At 44.9% G+C, this 6,000-nt stretch overlaps 1 protein-coding gene across 1 annotated transcript in view; it reads right to left on the reverse strand.

Moving 5' to 3' along the window:
• The window catches only part of TNKS1BP1 (tankyrase 1 binding protein 1), a 40,428-nt gene extending 34,428 nt beyond the window's left edge, over positions 1–6,000 (reverse strand). The window contains exon 1 of the mRNA XM_060771977.2: positions 5,850–6,000. The gene's annotated coding sequence lies outside the window, so the exon portion shown is untranslated. The remainder of the gene's footprint in view (positions 1–5,849) is intronic.

Raw genomic sequence — 6,000 nt, forward strand, 5'->3', positions numbered from 1 at the left:
GTTCACCTTCTATCACCAATGAAGACTTCTTTAAAAATTCCAATAGTTTAACTCTATATGATGAAAGGTTTTTTAACACTGTTGGGATTTTTACTTAACTAAATCATTTTAATTCTACAGTTCCTTTACACTATTAACAATAAAATGTTGTATGTTTTCACTAGGTAAGGGTAAAGGTAAAGGTTTCTCCCTGACATTAAGTCCAGTCATGTCCAACTCTGGGGATTGGTGCTCATCTCCATTTCTAAGCCAAAGAGCTGCCGTTGTTCAAGGTCATGTGGCCGGCATGACTGCATGGAGCACTGTTACCTTCCCGCCAGAACAGTACCTATTGATCTACTCACATTTGCATATTTTCGAACTGCTAGGTTGGCAGAAGCTGGGTCTAACAGCGGGAGCTCATGCCACTCCCAGGATTCAAACCTGCAACATTTCAGTCAACAAGTTCAGTAGCTCAGCGCTTTAACCCACTGCTCCACCAGGGGCTCCATGTTTACACTATGTACATTTTTTAAAAAATCTGTATCACAAACCTCCTTGGGTTTTTGTAAGCCTCCTTGAGTCCTGGTTTAGCGGAAAAGTTAGGATGATGATGACAGTGATAATGAATATAATTACAATGGAACACAGAGAGCTACACCTTAGAAAGTTAGAGGAAGCAAGCAGTTCAAAACTATAATAGAGATCTGATTGTGCAAATCAGAGAATAAGTCTGAAATATCAGTCTTAAAACATGCTACAAAGTATATGGAGAAGGCAGCAAATACAAAAACTCAGCCAAAAACATAGAGCTGGGAATGCTCCAAGAACATTACTGACTATCTAACAGAGGCTTCTTCTGTGATGAGTTTGTATCTCCAAGACATTCAGCAGTGTTTTATGCAGAAAAAACAACTATAGAAAACAATGCTGCAGATCACATAGGACATATCTACCCTGTGGCTGTGCATATTATTGTTGTTGACGTTAACTGGAGCCAAGTTCACTTCAATTTATGGCAACTCTATGAATGAGAGACTTTCAAGTCACCCTGTTCGCAACAGCATTGCTCAAGTCTTGTAAACTCTAGGCTGTGGCTTCCTTAACGAAGTCCAACCACCTGTAATACAGCCTTTCTATTTCCTTCTGCCTTCTAATTTGCCAAATGTGATTGTCTTTTATACAGAGTCACGTCTTCTCATGTATGTCCACAGTACAACAGATTCGATTCAATCATCTACATTTTCAGGGACAATTCAGTCTTAATTTGCTCTGGAACCACTTACTTCTTATTTCAGGTGAGACGATTCTCTTTTTATCATTTTTTCAATGGACAGTTTGCATTCTTCCAACATGTATTCATGTATTCATAGAATCATAAGAGTTGGAAGACACCTTGTGGGCCATCCAGTCCAACCCCCAGCCAAGAAGCAGGAAATCGCATTCAAAGCACCCCTGGCAGATGGCCATCTAGCCTCTGTTTAAAAACCTCCAAAGAAGGAGCCTCCACCACACTCCGGTGCAGAGTCCCACTGCTGAACAGCTCTCACTATCACGAATTTTTTCCTAATGTTCAGGTGAAACCTCCTTTTTTGTAGTTTGATATCCATTGTGCTATCTACAAATTTAAAACTAAATTAGGATATTTATTTATATTTATTTATTCACTAACTGCTTTCATAACTGCTATAACTGCTTTCTCCTCCAACTACTCTTCCTTCTACAGCAGTGGCAAAAATCCTGGCCTCCAAATGTTTTGGATGAAAAGGGATGACAGGAATAATAGTCCAGCATCATATGGATAGGTAAGATTCCCTATTCTTCAGATATACGCATTGAAGAGGCTACCAACACAATAAAGCAAGATGCTTTCACACAACTCTCTTTCCAAGCTGTTTATTCCTGATCCCCAAGAATAAGTCAAGAATTCTCCAAAATTGTTATAGTACTAGTCCCTTCACCACTACCACCATCTGGAGTCCTACTATGGTGTGTGCTGGTTGGGTTTTTCCAAAATATTTAGGTTTGGAATGATTCTGAAAGCTGTTGACAGTTTTAGCACAATCGTCCCATATTTGGGCCAAAGTAGCACTACAGCCCAATCCAGACTGTAACTGTAGCAATGACCCCTATATCTGCGGAAAGGATATATGTTTCATTTATCCGTGGTTGCACAGAGTCATTTAGGACCTCCTGTACAGGCTACACCCTTTTCTTGGTAGCTCCATGATTAGTCCCACTGGCAGTAATGGAGTTTGCTATTATCTGTGGTTTTACATATGCACGCAAACTCCAGGAATATATTCCCAGCAGATATTGGCATTGTACTGTAAAGTGTTTACCTTTTTTTTTTTCTACTGAAAGCCCCACTTCACTAGTATTGGTTCACAATGCATTTCCTATATGTGGTGCTGTTCCTGCATTTGAAACTATAGATGGGACAATAGTTGGGTTGGGGGCAGGTGAAATGAACCAACATCTTATCAGAGTTGACATTTTGCCCTGAAACTGTAGCAGGACTTGCAGATTGATGAGGCTAAAGTTTTCAAATTGTCCCCGCAAAAAATTTATTATGCATAGCCTCAAAGTATTCAGAAACAGAACCTTTGTAAGAAAAGAGTTAAATTAACAAGGCCCATCTTCTACTTCTGCACATACTAGCTTTCAAAGGCAAAAATATGGTAAAACTTGGAAATCCCTTAAACAAGTTAAGTGAAAATTATGTTTCCACCCAATGAACATCTGCAACAATTGCAGCAGAGGATCTAATGGGGCAAGGGCTGCTGGAATCAGAATTACCTAAGCCACAGGGCCTGGCATGCTAGTCGAGAGGGGAGGGGTGGGTGACATTTTCTGAAGCACAATATCTCTTCCTGAGAAGCTGTTCCAATGTGTGAATACTGCATTTTGTTCAACCAGTGCTAAATTGGTCTCTGTGGCCTTTCACCATCTAACACTAAAGAGACGTGTCACCAAGTCCACAGTTAACGTGAGAAGAACAAGGAATGTAGAAAGATAACAGAAACATTAAACAAGGATGCAACTCAATCAAGGAGTGCAACTATGAGGTTGTCTGAGGTTTACATAAATTGAGGCAGACACCTTGCTATCTTTGGGCTGTTGTTTGCCTAGATATCTCTTAAGGTCCAGGGATGGGCAAATAAAACCCAGTTTTTTCCTCCTGCAGAATTCTGGGGTTTGTAGTTTAGGGAGGATCATTTAACAGCCTCACTAAACTACAAACCCCAGAATTCTGCAGGGGGAAGAAACCGGATTTTAAGTGAATTTTTTCTCTAGTGTGATGAAGTGGATGAAGTAGCATCCAGGCTCCAAGGCTGTTTTTGCAGTGGAACCTCACTCTCTAGCAGACAATGTTTCCAGAAAAAAAGGGGAGATGGACGGGGGGGGGGGGGGGGGGGTGAAAATGCCACTCCTAGAAGTCTTGAGAAGTAGCATTTTTATTTCAAATCCTGGTTTTAAAAGGCTGCAATCACTCCTTGGCCCAATTTAAAACAAAGAAAGAAAATCTCATTCTTCAAAACCATAAATGGATTTTGGGCTATTGCCACTTTTGTTACTACAATGCTGGCAATCTATGCAAGCCCCAGAGGGCTCCCATGGGGAGACAACCGCCCCCTGGGCCTTCCAAAGTTATCCACTGCTAATAAATACGAGGTATAAAAAGGACCTTAATTGCAGCATAAGCAATCCATCACTTTACAGCATGTGTATGTGTGTGTGTCCTCTCTCTTTTCCCCAAGACTGGGACTCTAGGTGAATTGCAGAGTAAAAGGAAATACATGCAAAACAAGAGACATGCAAAAAGTTAAGATTAAACCAGTATTAAAATTTCTATAGAATTAAAACAATTCAAAACATAACTCAAAAGTTTCTCAAGAAAGGCAGATTCGGAATTTATGCGAAGACCCACTTGTGCTAAAACATTACTCAGTCCCCTTCCACAGCTGAATCCCACATTATCTCCTTTGAATTGGAATATATGCCAGTGTAGACTCAGATTACCCAGTTCAAAGCAGATATTGTGTGGTTTTCTGCCTTGATGTTCTGGGTTATGTGGCTGTGTAGAAGGGTTTGTAGACTGTGTAGTAGGCAGGGGGGTTGGGGAATATTTCTCCCTCAAAGAGTTCAAGAACTCTGACACAGGAAGGTAGAGTCCATCAGACAAAAGAAGGGTCTTCTTAGAGAAGTGGTTCTCAATCTGAGGTCCCCAGATTTTTTAGGCCTTCAACTCCCAGAAATCCTAACAGCTAGTAAACTGGCTGGGATTTCTGGGAGTTGTAGGTTAAAAACGTCTGGGGACCCCAGGTTGAGAACCACTGCCTTAGAGAAAAAGGAGCAGCAGAAAAGTACAGCAATATGGACTGATAAACACAGAAAAGTTTACAACAGACATTGGTTGAACCCCGAAGTTCTAAATAAAGACGAATCCTCCCCCCTTTGCTTCTGGTTCAAACAGATTTCAAAGTAGGCAGATAAGGAGTGGGAACAAACACAAGATAGGGAAGACATGTAAGAAATGCTGCCATATGAATGCACAAAGAGATCCCTTTTTCAATATCAGAAAGCAGTCATAAACAAAAGACCATCAGTAAAAAAGTAAAGGTTCCCCCGGACATTATATCTAGTCGTGTCTGACTCTGGGGGTTGGTGCTCATCTCCATTTCTAAGCCCAAGAGCCGGTGTTGTCCATAGACACCTCCAAGGTCATGTGACCTGCATGACTGCATGGAGCACAGTTACCTTCCCACCAGAGCTGTACCTATTGATCTACTCACATTTGCGTGTTTTCAAACTGCTAGGTTGACAGAAGCTGGGGCTAACAACAGAAGCTCACCCCGTTTGTGGATTTGAACTGCCAAGTTAGCAGTTTAACCCTCCGCACCACCATGGCCCCTGACCAATTAGTAACCCTTTACAAAAAGCAGATTGTTGAGGAAACTACCAAGGGTGCTGTTGAATGAATGCAGTCCTGTCCCACTTTCATGACCATGGCTCAATGCTATGGGATCCTGGGAAGGGTAGTTTCTCGAGCTCTTGGGCCTTCTCTGTCAAAGAGGAATGGCGCCTCCCCGAACTACAACTCCCAGCACTGAGCCTTGGAAGTTAAGGTGGTGTCAAAGTGCATTAATCCTACAGTGTAGGTGCACCCCTGGTCATGCTGGTTCAAGCAAGACAGGAAGAAGGTTGTGAAAGGAGGCGGGTGGCCATCACTGAAGAGGGTGGCCTCACGCCTAGGCCAGGGAGGGCATTTTGTGGCCACTCAGCCCGCCTCCAGAGAAACTGGGATTGAGTCAGGGAGGCAACTCCTGCTAATCGGGGCGTGGACGGGCTCACAAACCCGAAAGCGGGGGGCATGGCTGTCGAGGAGAAGTCCACCCAGGAGGAGGAAGAGGGGGGGGAGGGAGGAGAGCGGGTCCATCACGCAGGAGCAAGGGGGGGAAGTTACAAAGGAGGGGGGAGAGGAAAGTAGGGAGGACAAACCAGAGCAAGGGGCAACCCATGGGGAGCCCAGATACCGATCTAGCCACCATCCATATGGTACTCATTGGCCTTCCAGCTCGAGCCACGCCAACGCCCCCTCCCCCTCTCCCTCCCCAACCCGTCCTCGCCGTAGCCCAGGCCCATTGCAATCCCGGAGGCAACCAGAGGGGGCTGCTGCCAAGCCCACGACTCCCCCCTCCTCCTCCTCCAACTCAAAGATTAACTCTCTCTCCCCCCCCCCCCCCCCCCAATTGCAAAGCACTGCTTTACAGAGATCAGGAAAGGGTTGCAGCCCCTCCCCTCGCCTGCCCCCTCCCCTCGGGGGTCCCTTCTTCTCCTCTTCCCCGCGCGACCCCCACTCGTCTCACCGTGGCTCCACCGCTCAGGGAGGGGGGAAAGGGGCGCAGCTCCACGCGCGGGGACTCCGGAGAAGGGGCGACCAAAGCGCGGCGGCGGCGGCGGCGACGTCAGGCCCGAGGGAGACGAGGCCGAGCCCGGGATCGTATGCATATTCATGAC

Source organism: Anolis sagrei, chromosome 1 (assembly GCF_037176765.1).
Source record: "Anolis sagrei isolate rAnoSag1 chromosome 1, rAnoSag1.mat, whole genome shotgun sequence".
NCBI lineage: Eukaryota > Metazoa > Chordata > Lepidosauria > Squamata > Dactyloidae > Anolis > Anolis sagrei.